Genomic DNA, 20607 nt, shown 5'->3' with positions numbered 1-20607 from the left:
CTTTCACTAACAACAAATTATATAGGTCAACAATAGGTTCTTTATTGTATATAGCTAATTGGACCAGACCTGATATAGCATTATCTGTCAATTTACTATCCAGATATGTAAGCAATCCTACTATTTATCATTGGGAAGCGGTTAAAAAAATCATTAAGTACTTGAAACATAGTTCAGGAGCATCTCTAAGGTTAGAGCCAAGTAACTCATCTATACCCACACTCTCATGTTATGCTGATGCTGATTGGGCAGGTGATGTAAAAACTAGAAAAAGCACTTCAGGTTATATTCTCTTTCTCAATGGTTGTCCCATCCATTGGTATACAGGAAAACAAAATCTAGTTGCTACTTCTACTACTGAAGCTGAATTTGTATGTTTGTCAAAAGCAGCAAATAACCTCATATGGTTTGACGATTTATTAACTACAATATGGAATGAACCCAATTATCCCATCATCATTTATGAAGATAATAAAGCTGCCATAGAAATCTCCAAATCAGATGCAGTAGGTCAAAGATCCAGGCACATCGATATTAAGTATAAACATGTAAGACAGTTGTCTAATATTGGATTTCTAAAAACTGTTCATTGTGAAACTAGTGAGCAAATAGCAGACATACTTACGAAACCCTTACCTAACAAGCAGCATTCATATTTGAGGTCAAAGCTCAACATACAACTATCTTAGGCATTTAGAGGGGGTTTTGTTACATATGTAAATGCCTAATATATATTTGCCTGTGTATATAATTATGGTTACCTCCCATTCTGTCTACATCACCCCCGTAACCACTCCTACTTACTTCTAACCACTCCTCCTCTGTATATATACCAACTCCTCCCTGAATCTTGGTTCTTCTGCTATATCTCCTGTAAAGAATAGATGAAAATAAACAATAATTAATATCATAACAGACTCTGAGTAATCATTGAGCAAGATCCTCGAATTCTGATGCAACTAAACTTCAATTAATTTGAATTGCTAGAGCCATGATGGCGAACCTATGGCACACATTCCAGAGGTGGCATGCAGAGCCCTCTCTGTGGGTACATGTGCCGTCATCCCAGCTCAGCTCCACCGCGTTTCTCTGTGGCGTTTCTTGCCGTCATTTGCAGGGAAACAGAAGTTTCCCTGCAAACAACAAAACAGAAGCTAACGAAATAAAAAGATCTCACCTCTTGCAGAGCTGCCAGTGTTGGGATGCCGCACCTCCCAGTGGCTGGCTGGTCTTCGGGTCTCTGATGCAAATGCACGCATGTGAGTGCATGTGTGAGCGCACACACCTTACAGTTTGGGCATGCGCGCATGCAGTTTGGGCACTTGGTGTCTAAAAGATTCGCCATCACTGTCCTAGAGCGAGATGAGCATTCTATAAATTAAATAAATAAATGGAAAAAATCAATATATAACCACAACAACAAATGGGTTGTTGTTCCTGTTTGTTTTTCCCAATACTGAATTTTCAATTTCCTCCTAATGAACTCCTTTATCACTTTGTCACTGATGTGTATTGTCAAATTGGAGTCTTAAGTTATCAAAAAGTTGTAAGTTGCTTTGGACTCTTGGTCACATTTACTGGTCTTCTGAGTATCAAACAGGACAGAGGACTACTGTTTCTCTACAGCATGATATAAGGCAGGGGTCCCCAACCTCCAGGCCACGGCCCACTCCATATCCATGTAAGCAGCAAGAGCACACGTGCACAGCTCCACTTGTGTGAGTTGCAAGTGGGTGCTCTCGTGTGAAGCTCCATTTGTGCAAGTGGCTGGCAGGAGCACTCATGCATGAAGCTCCATTTGTGCAAGTGGCACATGTGACAACCACTCACACAGAACCATCCCCACTCCCTCACTGCCAGTCCAGAAACCGGAAAGGTTGGAGATAGCTGATATAAGGCAATGTACTTGTCCCCAAGATGGACCATAGCTCTTCTCATCTATAGGTATTTGCTCTTTTCTGGGGACCACTCCTCTTTATTGATATAAAATAACCATAAGAATTGTAGAGTAAGGAAGATGACCTTGATTTAGATAGGCCAGATCTGCTACCAAGGCAACAAGGAGAAAAACATATCTGAAAGCATCTGAAAGCTGCTCAGGCAAATACATCCCTAATTCACATGAATATAAGATGAAGAGGAGACATAGCACAATCAGACTTGCAAGATTCTGTTACTACAACTATTCTCAATAAAAATAATCTTAGCCCTAGTTGAGTTGATTCTTGGTCTGGTGTACCAAGGAACTGACAAAATAGTATCAGGTTGCTAATGGTTGAAAAAGTTGGCCAGTTCTTTTAACATTTTCTAAAACTAAGTTTTATAATTGAAAATATTGGTCCATTTGAAATTTTGAAATATTTGGTCCCTCCCAGTGGTGGGATTCAAATAATTTAACAACTGGTTCTCTGCCCTAATGACATGGGTAGGCATGGCTGGGTGGTCATGTGACTAAGTGGGCATGGTCAACTTGACGTCACTCAGGTCAAGAGGTGCCTCACTTCACCCGGCCTTTCCTCATCATGCTCGGCTTCTCCTAACCCTTCTCCTCCCCTCCCAGCCCCTCCTTGTCATGCCCAGTCTCTCCTCTCCTCGTCCGGTCTCTCCTCGACTTATGACCACAATTGAGCCCAAAATTTATGTTGCTAAGTGAGAAATTTATTAAGTGAATTTCATGACTTTTCTTGCCCCATTTCTTAAGTGAATCACTGCAGTTGTTAAATTAGTAATATAGCTGTTAAGTGAATCTGGCATCCCCATTGACTTTGCTTGTCAGAAGTTTGCAAAAGGGGATCACATTACCCTGGGAGACTACAACCATCATAAATGTGAGACAGTTGTCAACCATCTGAATTTTGATCACGTGACCATGAGGATGCTGCACTGGTTGTAAGTGTGAAAAATAGTCATAAGTCACTTTTTTCAGTGCCATTGTCACTTTGAATGGTCACTAAATGAACTGTTGTAAATCATGGATTACCTGTACAAAAAGCTTCTTTGCTTGCAAAAAGCTGCCCTAAATACCAATCATTAGATTAGAAATGAAGGAATACATGCTGAAGATTAATGACAGTCACAGCCATCACGGAAATCTAAACCATTCTGTCTGAATAACTTCCTTTTCATCAGCAATACCTGCAACACAGAGTTACAAATCAGAAAGAGTGCCAGAGCACTTTGAGGAATTAAAATAGTTAAAATGCAATGATAACTATCAGCAGCCAACTCTTGCTCATAAAGAGAAACCCTTTAGCAGAGAGGTCATTTAAGCTCTCCTGAAAGTGGGTGGGCATACTTGGGCTACAAAATGCTGAGCTAAAGAGACAAATTAACAAAGTATATAGGGGACCCAGGTTCACATCTCTGCCCTCCCAAACTTGTCAGAATCACAATAAAATTAATACATGTCACAGATATCTAAATAAACTTCAAGTCTGGTGCCATGTTACTAAGCCTTATTATCGTGAGAGAAAACTAAAACAAATTGGAGGGAAGATCCATACCCCTACTTCCTTTAAAAAAAAAAAATCTTATTATCAGTGGGCAATCATGTGCCTTGGCCACTCCAAAGCTATGCAAGAGACTCCTATCCCAAAGGTGCTTTTTCAAGAGGCAACTGGTCTTTCTGAAAAAAGCACCTTTGGAACAACCATGACCTGGATGACTGAAGAATCCCCATAGACAAGAGACTCCTGTGCTCAGTGAACTGACAAAGTACTCTTTCCCATCCGGAAGAAGCAATCCTTAGATCCCTTTGCACCACTTATAGATACTGGCTGGCCTCACTCACCTCACAAGATATCCTAAGGAAATCATCCAGATTTAAGGAAGGATCACATGCCCCCAGAAAGGCAATAAAAAAATCAGACAGAGTGCCACGCTTGCATCCTGCTTCTCAGCCATTGCTTAACTCGATGAGGCAGACAGCAGCAGTCCAAAAAGATTACCTCATCACTTTCCCATCAGTGTGTGTGTGGGGGGGGGGATCTCCCAAAGCCTTCTTTTTTTGTAATAAACAAACAAAGAAGCCAAAGACTAGTCAGATTGCTCCATTTAGAGAAGATTATGAATCCAGGGAAGAAAGAGGCCCGTGATTGCCCCCTCCCACCGTTAATTGGTGACAGAGGAGGCAAGGAGTGGCTGGGAGAAGATTCAGTTGTGTTGGAAGTACACCCCAAAAAGACAGTGCCAGGAACCACTAAAGCTTAAAACAACCCTTCCCCTTTAAGAAAGTCAAGCCCCGGAATAAAAGTTCCAGCCAAGGAAAAAAAAAAACTACAGAGAAGCCATTCAGACTATAGAAAGTCTGGGTGTACTGCAGGGGTGGGTTCTACTTACCTTTACTACTGGTTCACAACGGGATCACACTTCTGTGCGTGCACAGATTGCTGATGGTGACATCTGGGGCGGTGGGCGGGGCCTCCCACCAGTTTTACTACCGGTTCTTGTGAACCGGTCTGAACCGGGGGCAACCCACCAGTGGTATACTGCCAAGAACCTTTAATGACTGTTACAATGTAACAAGGCTTAACCACAGAGGCAGTTTTGGAAAACGCTTAAGCAGGTCAATAAAGATAAGCAGGATTAGGCTAGAAACAACGCACAGAGGCACATCAGAATGCCTCCTTCCTGCCTTCCTGACAAGATTAACCCCATAAGGTGGGTGGGGGGAAGGCTGTTGGAAGGAGATTTCTTCCAACAGACGGTTTGCCAAACTGCTCAGAAAGTTAGCTACTGGTTCTCCTGAACTGGTGTGAACCAGCTGAATCCCACCACTTGTCCCTCCCCCCTTGTTTATCAAGCAGCTTGCAGTATATAGTTATAGTGACGTTTTATATTATTACAAAGTGCTACATTGCTTATAGATAACAGTCTAGCACCCCAACCTTATTTGGGAAACATGGAAAGAGAAGCAATATAAACCAAGTACATGGGACCACATGTACTAAACAAGATAACATTGTTTCTTGAAACAGTATTTAAAATTAAAATGAATTCAACCTCAGAAGGGGAATATAACCAGCAAATATAACATGTAACAAGCAAATGCTATTATTACTACTAATAAACATACTATCATAAAAAAAGATTTATAAGTATTTGTGATGTATCAAATTAATAGCATATACTGAAATCCTTAACCATTTATTCAGATGAGAAGTTTTCTGAGAACTGAGCAAGCAAATTAATATTTAAAAAATTGTTTTTACTGCTTTAATATAAAAAAAAGGAAAAAGAAAAAGAAAAGAAGGCCATCATAAAGCCAACAAAATGATGTTACATGTAAAATTTATTTATTTATTTTATTTTATATCAAATTTATATACCGCCCTTCTCCCTGAGGACTCAGGGTGGTGTACAGCCAAAGTAAAAACATAAACTACAAACATTAAAATACAATTAAAAAGATATATATATATTTGGCCCCATAATTAAAAGCAATGACAAAACAATTAAAAACATTTTAAAAAGTGTTAGGCCAGCCCGGCTTGCTGAAAAAAGAAAGTTTTAAGGGCACGGTGAAAGGCACCGAGGTCTTGGATTCTCCTTATCACTGGGGGCAGCTGTTTCCAGAGGGTAGGTGCCCCCACAGAGAAGGCCCTCCCCCTGGGGGTCACCAGCCTACATTGTTTGGCTGATGGCACCCTGAGGAGGCCCTCTCTGTGGAAGCACACAGGTCGATGGGAGGCCGTCGGTAGCAGCAGGCGGTCTCGAAGATATCTAGGTCCTATGCCATGGAGCACTTTAAAGGTGATAACCAACATCTTGAAGCGCACCCGGAAGACCACTGGGAGCCAGTGCAGCTCACACAGGAGAGGTGTTGTATGGGAGCACCATGCAGCTCTCGTAACTACCCGCGCGGCCACATTCTGGACCAGTTGGAGCCTCCGGGTGCCCTTCAAGGGGAGCCCCATGTAGAGAGCATTGCAGTAGTCCAGGTGAGAGGTGACGAGGGCGTGAATGACTGTGCACAGGGAATCCCGATCAAGAAAGGGCCGCAACTGGCGGATCAGGCGAACCTGACAAAAAGTCCCCCTGGCTACAGCTGTCAGATGTTCCTCCAAGGACAGCTGCGTATCCAGGAGGACTCCCAGATTGCGAGCCCTCTCCGAGGGGGCCAAAGACTCGCCCCCAATAGTCAGGGATGGAGTCAACTGACTATATCGGGATGCCGGGAACCACAGCCACTCAGTCTTGGAAGGGTTGAGCTTGAGCCTGTTTCTCCCCATCCAGATCCGCACAGCCTCCAGGCACCGGGACATCACTTCAAGGGCATCGTTGGGGTGGCCTGGGGTGGAGATGTAAAGCTGGGTGTCATCAGCGTACTGATGGTACTTCACCCCAAAGCCATGGATGATCTCACCCAGCGGCTTCACATAAATGTTGAACAGAAGGGGCGAGAGGACCAACCCCTGAGGCACTCCACATATAAGAGGCCTTGAGGTTGACCTCTGCCCCCCTGCCAACACAAACTGCGACCGGTCTGAGAGAAAGGAGGAGAACCACCATAACAGCTTAAAAATAAGGTCATTCACCCTTATTTTTAAATTCAAAATCATTCCTTGACTACACAAAATAATGTTGATAAATCTGTTAAAATTGGTTGTATGGAACAAAGGTAGATAAGAGGATGCATGTTAGAGATGCATAAGTAAAATAAGTGACCATAGATGGAAACAATTTTAAAAGGAAACAAATTCATGGAAGTTTGGGCTATCAGTTACTACTAGCCTTGACAGCTGTTTGCATAGACAGTGTCCCTTAAATGCAACAGGTAAAACTGCTATTACAGTATTTTCCTATCCTGCTGATGAGTCTGCCCGGCTACTGTGAAATACAGAATGCTGAACTAGAGAAGCCACTGGCTAATCTAACAGAGCTCTTTTATCTTCAAGACCAAAATAATAGCTAGTTTCAAAATTATGTTTGAAACAAACTACCCTGTTGAACTTTTGTAAATTGATTTCAGATAGCATGCAGGTATGAGTACAGTCTTACAGTAAGTAAGACTGTAACACCTTAGATTGTCTAAAAGCAGCAACATATAGTTGAAGTGAAGTAGTTACCTCTGTAGGATAGAAATACAGCAGTAATCAATGAAAATTAAATAAGAAAAAAGTAAGTATGGATGAAGAAAAACCAGAAAAATATTAGCAACACTTTAATAAAGATAATTTCTTTGCAAGGGCTATGGCATTTTTAAATGAAAATTATCCTTCCCCCTATTAGTGAATAGACTAACCAAAAGTAGCACACAAAATATACAAATCTGCAAGAGCTCCAAAACTCTTCATCAGGAAATGTATTTATTTAGTATATGGCAATGTCAGGGAAATCTACAAATGCTAGACACAATGCAGTTCTGACAGCCTAAATTGCTGGTTCATTCTGTTCAGCACTTGCATGCCCATCCTTGGTGCACTGCAGAATGCGAACTAGTTTACACCAGCTGACTAGCAAGTCTTGGGTTGCTGCCTCTTTGGGACTCCTCTGCCTTTCTCACCTTGCCTCGTATTGTGTTGCCTCACATCTGGCCATGTCCAGCTTTGGCTTTTGCTCTCTGCAGCTAGTGGCACCCATTTATTTACTTGCAATATTGCATGGTTAGGCAAGCAGTGGGAGCTCACTCTGTCTCACGGAGTCAGACTTGAACCATTGGAGTGCAGACCATGTCTGGCCATCAGTTCCATCATCACTATGCTGCTGCACCACTGCATCCCCTTCATCAGGAAATAAACAAAGCAGAGAGGTTGGGGACAAAAGTTTTGAAGTGATGAGGCTGTATTTCATATACTGTACATAGTCTCAAGGTTTAATGTGAGCTGAAATAGAAGAAATAACAAAGGCCTGATTTCTCATTCGCTTGCATTTTATTGTTATATTAAGGTGACCAGACGTCCCGCTTTTGGCAGGACAGTCCCGCTTTTTAGCAATTTGTCCCGCGTCCCGCGGCGTTTCAAAAAAGTCCCGATTTTTCATTCTGCCTCCTGAGTCCCGCTGCCTCTTGAGCCCCAGCTGATGGCTAGAAGAAAAAAAAACTGTTTAAACTCTTGCCCGGGGCTTCAAAGGGCCGCCCTACAGGCAATCAGTGTAAAGAGTTCCTGAAGCAGTTTTTTTTTCCCCTAGCTAAGCTGCAGAAACGAAACCGAAACCAGGATCTTTGGTGCAACGTGACAAAATGAGGCAGAGAGAGATTTATTTTTATTTTTATTTTTCCTCCCCAAAAAAGGTAGGTGAAAAACTGCAAACAATGGGAAATTTAGGAGGAGAGTTCAAGATTTTAAAACACAAAAGAAAAAAAAGCTGTATTTAACTAGGGAATTGTAATAATTGAGATACTATTAATTGTATGTTGTATTGAAAGCAGAAATGGTTAAGTTGTGGTTCTGAGGAATATATGGGGGAAATTATTTGGTTTATTATTATTGGTAAATATAATTAATTGATTTGTAAGAAATTGGATTGCATAGAAATAATTGGAATATTCATGTTCATATTGATTAATATACAAAAAAGATAGTTTTATAACTAATTGATTTATATTAAAATGTTGAATTTGTATTAAACAACTGTATTACATAATTAAACAATGTGAGGATGGATATAAAAATAGATGACAATGGGAAGAGGTATAATATAGAATAGAAGGGAAAAATTGAATTTGATTAAGATTAGAGATGAGGATGAAGGGTAATATTGGTTTTTTTAAAAAAATAGATGAGGAATAAATATGGCAAAAAGGAAATATAGAAATTGTAAATTTAATTGAAGTGACTAAACACTGTTTAAATTTGTGAACCGGCCAAATACTCTGTTCAAAGAAAATAAATTGTATGTTTGTATGTGTGTTTCTAATTACTGCTATTTATTCATATTTGTTCTCTTTTATTCTTTAAAGTTTAACCATTCATTCTTTATCTTAATATCTTTATATTTGTTTGGGGTTGGCTTTCTTCCCTTTCATCTTTTTTATTGTACAGCAATCTTTCTCCTCAAACCTACCACCTCTCTTTTTTCTTTCCTTCTTACTTTCTCTTCCCCCCCTCTTCTTCTCCTCCCTACTTCCTCTTCCTTTCTCCTTCTCCTCCTCTCTTCCTCCCACTCTTACCCTCACTCCTACTCTAATTTCCCTTCCCTTCCTTCATCCCTCTCTATTGCTGTATCCTTTTATGCATATGGACTACTCAGAGGGCTGAAAAAGTTATTTTTGACTGGTCCTCACACTTTTGACCAGTCCTCGAACTTATGACTGTCCTCACATTTTACATTTTTGCCCTATCTTATCATCATGGTGAAGAGAAGCAGTTGTGAAATGAGTGACATGGTTGTTAAGAATGCTGCACGGGCATAAATATGAGGATGGTCATAAGTGTGAGGACCAGTCAAAAGTGCGAGGACCTGTCAGAAATGACTTTTTTCAGCCCTCTGGTTAGTCCTTTTGTGCATATGGACTACTCAGAGGGCTGAAAAAGTTATTTTTGACTGGTCCTCACACTTTTGACCAGTCCTCGAACTTACGACTGTCCTCACATTTTACGTTTTTGCCCTATCTTGTCACCATGGTGAAGAGAAGCAGTTGTGAAACGAGTGACATGGTTGTTAAGAATACTGCACGGGCATAAATGTGAGGCTGGTCATAAGTGTGAGGACCAGTCAAAAGTGTGAGGACCTGTCAGAAATGACTTTTCAGCCCTCTGAGTAGTCCCTATACACATAGCCATGGCCACCCGGTCACATGACCAGCTAGCCACGCCCACCCAGTCACATGGCCTCCAAGCCACGCCCACACAATAAGTCACGCCCACAATGGTATCCTTCTTACCAATGTTAAAATCTGTTCACCTTACCCTATACACATAGCCATGGCCACCCGGTCACATGAGCAGCTAGTCACACCCACCCAGTCACATGACCAGCTAGCCACGCCCACCCAGTCACATGACCAGCTAGCCATGCCCACAAAATAAGCCACGCCCACAATGTCCCTCTTTACCAATGTTAAAATCTGATCACCTTATGTTATATCAGAGCGACATACTCATTTGTTTTCTTTTTGTTTTGCATTGTTTTGCACTCGTTGTGCCCATGTGACACCCCTCCTGCGCGAGCTGCACTGGCTCCCAGTGGTCTTCCGGGTGCGATTCAAGGTGTTAGTTACCACCTTTAAAGCACTCCATGGCATAGGACCCGGGTACCTCCGAGACCGTCTTCTGCCACCAATAGCCTCCCACCGACCAGTCCGTTCCCACAGAGAGGGTCTCCTCAGGGTGCCGTCAACCAAGTTATGTCGACTGGTGGCGCCCAGGGGGAGGGCCTTCTCTGTGGGAGCCCCAGCCCTGTGGAACGAACTGCCCCCGGAAATTCGTAAGATCTCCGACCTCCGGGCGTTTCGCTGCGCACTGAAGACCCTATTATTCCGCCAGGCCAGACTAGCAACACAATAGTTTTTAAATTGGGATATTTAAATTTATTGGGGTTTTAAATCTGAGCCACTTTATTTCATTATTTTAAATTTTATATTGTTGTTTTGTTTATGTTTTTAAACAGGCTGTACACCGCCCTGAGTCCTTCGGGAGAAGGGCGGTATAGAAATAAAATTATTATTATTATTATTATTATTATTATTATTATTATTATTATTATTATTATTATTATTATTATTATTATTATCCAGTGGGCTAGAGTCATCTATGCTGATGTACCCAGCTGCTTTGCCCTCTCAAATGTTTTACATTTTTTCCACCAGAAGGTTATACAGCTTGTCAACCAAGATCCAGACTGGAATTGCCAGCCAATCAAATTATAGAATACTTAAAAGGTCAAAGAAGTACAGCACACTAACATAATTCACAGGCTATATGAGGCATTAAAATCCTAATACCTCATTCTCGTAACAAAGGTTGTAATGAGAATGAGAAATGGCAAAACACGACTTTATTCCCATGATGATTCTTGCAAGAATGTTAAAGGTGGGGAGCTATAAACTTAACCCATTCTTGTTCCTCTGAAAGTATCTTTATATCTTTATATATAAATATCTATCAGAGTAGCATGAGGAACGTAAAATTAACTACAATGCTAGATAGGATTGTAGCTTTCTAATTTGTACCAGGTAATAAATATTTATTCATATAAATTACTCATTTACTTATTATATATTTGTTCCAATCTTGTTTACCAAAAAGTGTCAAAGGCACTATATTTACATGAACAATTTAAATTGTTGTTTATTATAGTGATGTGAAGTGTTTTTCATTTTTCCATGAATTTCATCCCAGGTATTGCTGAGGTATTTGTTTCTCCCAACTCCATTATGCTAATGCTACTCAAAAGTGCAGACTTCTTTATGGAGCATCATTTCTTTATCAGAATCCTGCTTTTTATTAGTTTCTAATGACCAAATCTTTCTCATTACTAATTTGTGGTGTGTGTGTGTGTGAGAGAGAGAGAGAAAGAATCCTGTTTACTTTATAAATCTTGCCACCATGAATAAATAATTGTGTTATGTTGCTGAAAGAAAGAAAAGAAAAAAAGGGGGGGATCCACCCCAGTTTTTAATCATTTTTCTTCAGTTCTTAATTTTTGTGAAATGCTCATGAAGGAGACAAAATAAGGACTGATATAACCTGGAGACATTTGGTTAACTTCTTTTAGAATGAAATATAAAATGTTAACTCATTTCTCTGAAATTAGGAAGGGGCAAAACAATCACTGCATATTCCCTCATTGAGAATCTCTTATATCTCAGTCTGCATATAAAAGACAATCCAGAGACATCTTTGAAGGTTCTCTTTCAAAGCATCTCGACTTCCCTGAGTGTCTGGGGACTTCTGTTATTAATTGAAGTTAATTTTCTAGCATATCAGTTTGCCACGCACGTGGGAAAGATTGATAGCCTCTTCAATTCTCAAGAGGGTTGAAAATGACACCGTTCCATCACCGGGTGCCTTCACTTTTATCTTCACAAATCAAATTATAAACATCAGGGCAACCTTGCTGAAATCTGATTCAGGAGATTTCCATAAGATTAATTAGGCGGTCAAAGCAAAGATGATAAAATGTAAGGGGAGGAGGAGGAGGAGGAGGAGGAGGAGGAGGAGGAGGAGGAGGAGGAGGAGGATATTGTGAAGGGAGAAGGGCGGCCAAGGAAAACTCGCAGAATGGGAAAGTCGATTCAACAATGGGTAATTAGTGTGGGCCATGGATTCTCAAAGGCACTGAGGACACTGGACTTTTTCTCTCATTCTGATGTTTAGTGCTGTATTGCGGACCCCTCATTTAATTAGGGCACTTTGATACCCAGAGGAGCTCCAAGCTCCAGGGCACGCTAAACAGAGACTGACACCAGCAAAGATTCTGTCTCCTTCCACTCTAATTAGAGATACAATGAGTGGCAAAGACAATGTTTTACTCCAAGATTTTTTCGGCAGATATCTCTGGCAGGAAACAATCATTTATTCTGTGTCTATATTGGTATTCAGTTTAAATTGTTAGCCTGTAAAAGGTGAGCTGAGGGTACATATCTATTAAAAATGCTTATCAGGGTTCAGAAATGATGAAGCAATTCCTGGTTGTTCCTTTTAAAGATAAATAAAAAGGTAACCTCCCCTTTGGAATATTTATTACATCACTCACTTATTTAAATGGCAAATGACTGAAAGAAGAACAATGGACTCAAAAATGATTCTGATACAACAGTCTCTTTCCCCACCTTGAATATAATTTTTGTAACATATAATTTTTATGATAATATAAAACTCCATAGAATTAAAAAAAATTGTAGAAATCAATAAATAGTTCCAAAAACGTTCTTTATTTATATAATATTTGCATTTTAAATGCCAAATTTCTCACAGGTTTATGATTTTTGGCTATGTCCTAAAAAAATCCCCAGGGACAAGAAGGCTGGATTTTAGCTCAGGATAGTTTTTCTTTATAAAAGGAAGTAGTCCTCTCCAAATGCATATTATATCTGAGGATACAGACATCTGTCCTAAATTGGGATTGTTTTTTGATTGCCATTTTCAGGTCAATTTAAGAGAAAAACTATAAATATAAACTATATTATATCATCCTCATATAACAGGACAAAATATTTTCATATGATGCAAGATAAATAATCTTCTGATTACCTTAATTGCTGCTTCCATCTTTCTCCAACTTGAAAGCTCTTGCATATATTTTCATTTACCTACTCTGTTATTGGCATATCCCTTTGAACCATTTACCTTTTGAGCTCATGATAGTCTTTGTGATCTTATCTTACACATGAGAGCACAGTATTTCTATTTCAACTGTGTTTCCAAATCCAGCTGCCATTAGTATTTCACAAGTGTAACCAATAAAACCTTTCCTGCAAACTGGAATAAACTACCAAATGAGCAATACAGATCATTTGTCCAGAGAAAATGACTCATTTTCTTTTCTTACCCTTTCTTTCTTTTAAAAAATATTCCCCTGGAAACCAAAGTTTCTAAGTGCAAGTTAAAATGTATGTATTTACAATTGTTATTTTGATGGACTGTTCTGTACTGACTTGGAGAATATAAATGTCCCAAGGGATGTTGCACATTGGAAATTAATTCCTGCATACACAAAATACTTGCATGTTCTGTTTCCATCGTTATCTGGAAAAATATTTGGTCCTAATTTTTTTTAAAATCAGCATTTTTACAAATTTATTTTACTATGATTGCTTTAGATTCAGATTTAATTGTTTATATATTTAAAGATAAATTTCAAAAAATAGGACCGATTTTGTTAGGTACTAAATAAAATTAATACCGACAAATCTAAGTTTATTTATAAATTCAGAGTTGCAGTGATTCTTCATCAGATAATATATACATTACTTTTATCATGCTTTATTAAAAAGATCAAGTTTCTGTATGGAACATCAAACAATTAACAATCTAATATGCTTTTTAGTTTCATAATGATTTTTTTAAAAAAAAGTGAATATGTAACTTGCTTCAATATCATATTAATGCACTCTACTGAATTAGTTGTGCTTTTTTCACATAACAAAAAAAAACAAAAAACCCTGTTCTTGGGGTGTCTGAGGGAGTGTGTGTCAAATGGTCAAAACAGCCATGACCATGTAAGCAAAACTCAGCCATTTTTATGTCCCTTGCAGGCAGGGCACACAATAAAAAAGGAACAGATCTTCAACTGCAGTGGGAACTACCATCTTGATCTTTTTTCCCATTGATATCTCTGGTCTTAACATTATCATTCACATTCCGACAATGCTAGTACATGTTTCTGAGGATTGGTCAGAAATCACAGTTGATCTAAAATGTAGCTGGCCTATGTATTGTGTCTCACATGTTAAGAAATAGCTATGCAGACCTCTAGTATGTGTCCAAACACAATTTTTAAAAGACAGTGTTCCCCTGGTTATGGCTATTACTTGCTGTATAAGCACGCATCTTAACCAGGTAAATTCCCATTATAAACCATCTCTTTCAAGAGGGTGTAATCAGTCAAGAGTTTTTAGACTCTGGTATGGTCATACTTTCTCAGGTGGCTACTGGCTACCATATATTTTTGGATACAAAGGTTCCCTCCTACTTTCCTGGCTATTTCCTGGCTTCTCAAATGTCTCCAGTTTAATTTTTTTTTTTTTATTTGATTTATATGCTGCTCTTCTCCGGAGACTCAGGGCGGCTTACAATGCGTTAAGCAATAGCCTTCATTCTTTTGTATATTTTATACAAAGTCAGCTTATTGCCCCCACAAACTGGGTCCTCATTTCACCTACCTTAGAAAGGATGGGACGCTGAGTCAACCTTGAGCCTTGGAGAGATTTGAACCAGCAGAAATTGCAGGCAGTTGTGTAAATGATAGGGTGCACTAAACCACTGTACTATTTGAGTTCTGAGCTGACTCTTCAGTTCTGACTTCTACCTATAATTTTCATTCTATCTTTTGAATGACTCACCTAGTTCTGTTACTTCTGCTGCTACTTCTTTTTAGTTTGTTTCTATTTTCAGTAAACAGTCTACTTTGCTTCTCAATTTTGCCTTTAGGATTCTTATCTCATCTTGGACTGTTTTTTGCTATCTATTGCAAAACAGAGGAAACAATGAAATAAAATGGAAGAGATGAGTAGCTCCAATGAATTTCTTCAGAGAATATTTGCCCCCAAATTAATAGATAGATGGATGGATGGATGGATGGATGGATGGATAGATAGATAGATAGATAGATAGATAGATAGATAGATAGATAGATAGATAGATCTATAAGATTGCAGTTTTATTGATATCCATAACAAGGTCAGGAATGTGCACACATTAGTATATATTGTTTTTTTTTTATTGAGCTTGTAACAAAATCATTCCAGTAAAAATGGATTGCCATGTATAAGATTAGTTATGTTGAGGAAGAAACAAACCTGAAATTTTTTTTGGTCCATTAATCATTAATTTGCTCCTTAACTTTCCACTTTTGTCCTGAGACCAAAATAGAATTCTTTATTGGCCAAGTGTGATTAGACACACAAGGAATTTGTCTTTGGTACATATGCTCTCAGTGTACATAAAATTTATTTATTTATTTATTTATTTATTTATTTATTTATTGGTTCGATTTATATGCCGCCCTTTTCTGGAGATTCAGGGTGGCTTACAATGCATTAAGCAATAGCCTTCATACTTTTGTATATACCTGCTTAGTAGGGCTTTCGCCCCCCCCCCAAAGCGGTGTTCTTGCCCCCACAAACCGGGTCTTCATTTTACCTACCTTGAAAGGATGGAAGGCTGAGTCAACCTTGAGCCTAGTGAGATTTGAACTTGCAGTAATTGCAGGCAGCTGGTGTTACTTAACAGTGCTTTAGTCTGCTGCGCCACCAAGGCTCAGGAAAGGAAAAAGAAGAAGAAAAAAGAGCGGGAAAAAATACATTCATCAAGAATCATCAGATACAACACTTATTGATAGTCATAGGTTACTAATAAGCAATCAAATCATACTAGTAAACAACAGAACAATGTAAATCGTAAAAATACAAACAGGAAGGATGTTTATAGTCATAAGTGGGAAGAGATAGGTAATAGGAAGGATGAGAAGAATAATAGTAATACAGTCTTAGTAAATAGTTTGACAGTGTTGTGGCAATTAGTTGTTAAGCAGAGTGATGGCATTCGGGAAAAAACTGTCCTTGGGTCTAGTTCTGGTGTGAAGTACCCTATAGTGTCATTTTGAGGGTAGAAGTTGAAACAATTTATAAAAGATGAGTGGCATTCCTTGCTGAAAGCTACATACCACCCAACTTTTGATATCTATTGGACTTTTGTTGCTTCTGATCTTTTAAATAATGCATAAAAGATTATTCTAATTTGAAATGGGAAGCTGCCATACTACAAATAAAACACCAATTTCAGTCACCAGCTTCATTTTCAAGAATCTGTCTAGGTTCTACCTGAGTGTGTATGTATGTGTGTATCTTTTACAAAAATATTGTCAATATGTTCATACATTGAAATTTGATGTTGCACTGATGTCACCTTTGTTATTTATTATTTAATACTAAATATACTATTATTATTATTATTTAATTTGATTTATATGCCGCCCTTCTCCGGAGACTCAGGGCAGCTTACAATGCGTTAAGCAATAGCCTTCATACTTTTGTATATTTATACAAAGTCAGCTTATTGCCCCCACAAACTGGGTCCTCAATTTTCCTACCTTACAAAGGATGGAAGGCTGAGTAAACCTTGAGCCTGTGAGATTCAAACTTACAGTAATTGCAGACAGCTGATGTTAATCACAATGCTATTAGTCTGCTGAGCCACCAGGCCCGTGATTTTAGATATTGCAGAAAGTATTACATTCTGCCTCTGATTTATTCAAAACACAAATTGATCAGGAAATAAAACTGTGTGTTTCCATACAATTACTTCAATTTGTATAAGAATTTCTATAATATCATTTCCGGTTGGCGAGCTGCAGCAACATGGTGCTGAGTGAGTGACTGTCACCCCTCAACACCGTTTGTCAGCGCATTTTGGGGATCCCTTCGGGGGCGCGGGTCCTGGAGAGCCCCGCGGACAATAGAGAGAGCCGGGTGAGCGAGAAAGTGAAGCGCACACACTTCTCGCTAAACCGGGCGGCTCTGTCAAGCCAACGCGTGTGAAGTCAGCCTTTCAATGGCTGACCCGAAGCTGTGGTAGCTGACAACCAGACGGGAAGCAAGGAAGATCGGAGGCTGCAGTGTCGAGATTGAACCGTGTCCTCCCTGCCTACGTGAGAGTGAACATCAGGAAGGGGCCGGCGGAGTCGGGCGAGAAGGGCTTAAACAGAAAAGAGCGGCGACGGAGAGTGGAGAATAGACTGAAAGATCACGGAGCTCGACAAGCCGGCGTAGAGAACAAGAAATTGAGGTTGCTGAATTACCTGCGCAAGAAGAGGATCGGTGGGTATAGGGAGTAAGGAAGCCAAAAGAATTCAGAAGAACTTTTTTTTCTCTATTTGCTGGTTAAAGCAGAAAGATGAACTAAGCTGGAGATTGGACTCTATCTAATTGTGCCAGAGAACAGGAAGTGCAGCCATTGAAGAAGTCTGACAGAGCAAACTGAAAAGGACAGGCATGGAGACGATCTAGCTTCGAGGCTTACCATAGAGTTTTGACAGTGGCAAAGTAAACGTGAGAAGAAGACAGGACTGGATGAGACTGGCAGCTGAGTGAGAAAGAAAGAATATCACCCCTTTACTTTTGGGAAAATATTGCTTGCCCCCAACTAAAAACTTGGAGATTTTCCCTTCTCTTTCCCTCTTTCTTCTGAAAAATCTTTTTTTAATATTTTGATTCTCTGCATATTAACATTATTATCAACAAGAAGCGTAGATCTCTATATTAATTAATTGCTTATATACAAGATATATTCTTATAGAGTTTATTAGATTTATATCTATTTATTCAACCATTTAATTGTATTTAATTATATCTATTTACATGTATATTTATCTGTACAAATAATATTTTCATATATTGATATATTGCTATATTAGAATTACAATTCCTACACATATTAACTTATTGGTAATCAGAAGTATAGAAATTTGAATTAATACTTTTTTTAAGCAGTAATTTAGACATAAGAATTGTAGTTATAGAGCATAGATTTACCTAGGAGTTAACGGGTTATTGTGATTAGAATTACCAGGTCTTGAATCAACTACGAATAAGTAGAAATAAGCCCCTATTAATCAATTATTATTTAACACACCAATTAATTATTATTATTATTACATAACTATAAGTCATAAATCAACTCTTGTTATTCATTTAAGACACTGATTGGAAGTAATATAGATTGATGAATTAATATTGATTGTTAAGTTTATTTAAGATAGTGATTGGAAGTGATACATGTGACACAAGTGATAAATAGACATTGATTTTGGACATTGACTGAAAAAAAAAAATCCCCCCCCCATACTTTGAAGAAGTATAAAAAAAGGTGACAGCCAGTGTATGAAAATTTGGAGAAATATCGAGAAAATAATTAGAGAACAAAAAATAATTCTGAAAGAAATGACGAGCATGTCATCAACGATCCTGAAAACAGGGAAGAAGACCCCCTCAAATCCCACCATATCCATGACCTCCCCGGCTACCCAAAAATCAACAGAAGGATTACAAAAAATGGACAAGGCCATAGCAACACCAACATTACTAACAGTACAGTCAACACTGACATTAATCCAAGAAACGATGATGGCCATGCAGGAAAAAATGTCCAATAACCACACCGAACTAAAAACAGATATCCACCAACTGGACCAGAAGATGACTGAGATTCAAGTCTCAATCTCGAACAACGAACAAAGGATCCAGAAGGCGGAGCAAAAAATAGAACAAAATGAGAAGAAACTGGACATGGTAGATCAGACGTTGACGATGCAAAATAAGGAATTAGAAGATTCATTAACACAATTAGAGATGGACAGGGCGTCGTTCTACTTGCGCTTTCAAAATGTGGAAGAAGATAAAGACGAGGATTTGGGAGAGAAGATGGCGGAACTAATTGCAGAAGTACTCCAACAAGACAAACGCGAGATTATTAGAGAACTGGACGACGTCTATAGAGTCCAAACAAACTATGCGAGGAGGAATAGGCTCCCCAGAGAAGTCCACATTAGATTCGCAAGAAAAAAAGTAAAAGACATCTTATACAGTATGGCGAGGGACGGACAAATAACATACAGAGGAAAAGCAGTGATAATACTTAAACAGATCCCGAGAAGAGTGAGGGAGGTGAGAAAAGGATACAGATTTTTGGCTGTGCAATTGAATAAAAGAAATATATTATTCAGATGGCTCCTGCCAGAGGGGATGCTAATCACCTGGCAGGGGAGAAAAATAAAAATAGACAGCTTGAGCACAGCCCAAGACTTTCTCGACCAGTTAAGAGGTGCAGAAGAAGAACAAAGTAGTAAGGAGGAAATAGAGGTGACAAATCTAGAAGAGGAAGAAACCGCGGAGGAGAAGAAGACCGAAGAAGAAGCCAAGGAGAAAAAAACAAGACCAGTAAGAGCCGTAAGACTAAATAAGAACTAAAACCGAGCAAGGAAAACAGGAATGAAGGATTTGAAATTAATTTCAGTAAATGTCAATGGTTTAAACGATAGTAAAAAAAGGAAATTAACACTTACAAAGCTAGCAAAACAAAATATGGATATAATTTGCTTACAGGAGGTCCATATAAAAAAGGATGAGGGCAAATGTTTGGAGTATAAAAAATATGGTAAACTATTTACCTCATTAGCAGAAAAAAGAAAGAGAGGGGTAGCAATTTATGTTAAAAAAGGAATTGAAGCAGAATTGAAATATAACGACACAAAGGGCACAATACTTATGGTTGAAGTTACGATAGAAAACTCTAAAATGTTACTAGTGGTCATTTATGCTCCAAATAAAAAACAAGGAGAATTTTTTCAAAAGTTACGTGAACAATTAGGGAATATGGAACATAATGAAATTTGCATGATAGGTGATTTCAATGGAATTGTAGATCCAGATAATGACCATAAAAGCAATAAAATGAATAAAAATAAAAGAGTGACTTTACCAAAAATCTTTTTCGATTTGGTGGAGGAAATGAATTTAATCGACATATGGCGAACTTTGCACCCAAGCGAAAGACAATTTACATTCTATTCCAACTCGCAACAGTCATGGTCGAGATTAGATATGGCTTGGGTTACCAGGGTGTTGGGGTTAGAAATAGAGATGGCAGAAATTAGCCCAAACATCTGGGCAGACCATAATCCCCTGGAAATAAAATGGAGAAATGTAAAGAGAAAGAAACAACAGAGATGGAGGTTCAACACAAAACTATTATGTGACAAAGAGTGCGTAGAAAAACTGAAAGGAGAAATAAAGACTTTTTTTGGAGAAAATGAGAACCAAGGGACACCCCATGAAATAGTATGGGACACAATGAAGGCTTATCTGAGGGGGGTAATAATATCCTACACCGCATATAAAAACAAACTAAAAAGAAAATCCAGGGAAGATCTTATCAAACAGCTAGATGAAGCAGAAAGGAAACTCCAGAAAATGCCTGGAGATACTGTAGCAAAAGAAAATTGGATGGT

General features: G+C 38.8%; 1 long non-coding RNA gene across 1 annotated transcript; it reads right to left on the bottom strand.

Moving 5' to 3' along the window:
* Nucleotides 1–793: 793 nt before the first annotated feature.
* LOC132710542 (uncharacterized) lies at nt 794–15821 on the bottom strand. The gene is made up of 5 exons (XR_009621248.1): nt 15748–15821; nt 14945–15066; nt 2981–3135; nt 1178–1371; nt 794–871 (listed from the first exon to the last, which is right to left on the bottom strand). It is a non-coding gene; the product is annotated as an uncharacterized LOC132710542 (long non-coding RNA).
* Between the last annotated feature and the right edge of the window lie 4786 nt (nt 15822–20607).

Source organism: Pantherophis guttatus, chromosome 7 (assembly GCF_059756535.1).
Source record: "Pantherophis guttatus breed Tessera chromosome 7, ASM5975653v1, whole genome shotgun sequence".
In the NCBI taxonomy this organism is placed as follows: domain Eukaryota; kingdom Metazoa; phylum Chordata; class Lepidosauria; order Squamata; family Colubridae; genus Pantherophis; species Pantherophis guttatus.
The sequence above is the reverse complement of the archived record's forward strand: the minus strand, read 5'-3'. Positions and strand labels throughout refer to the sequence as shown.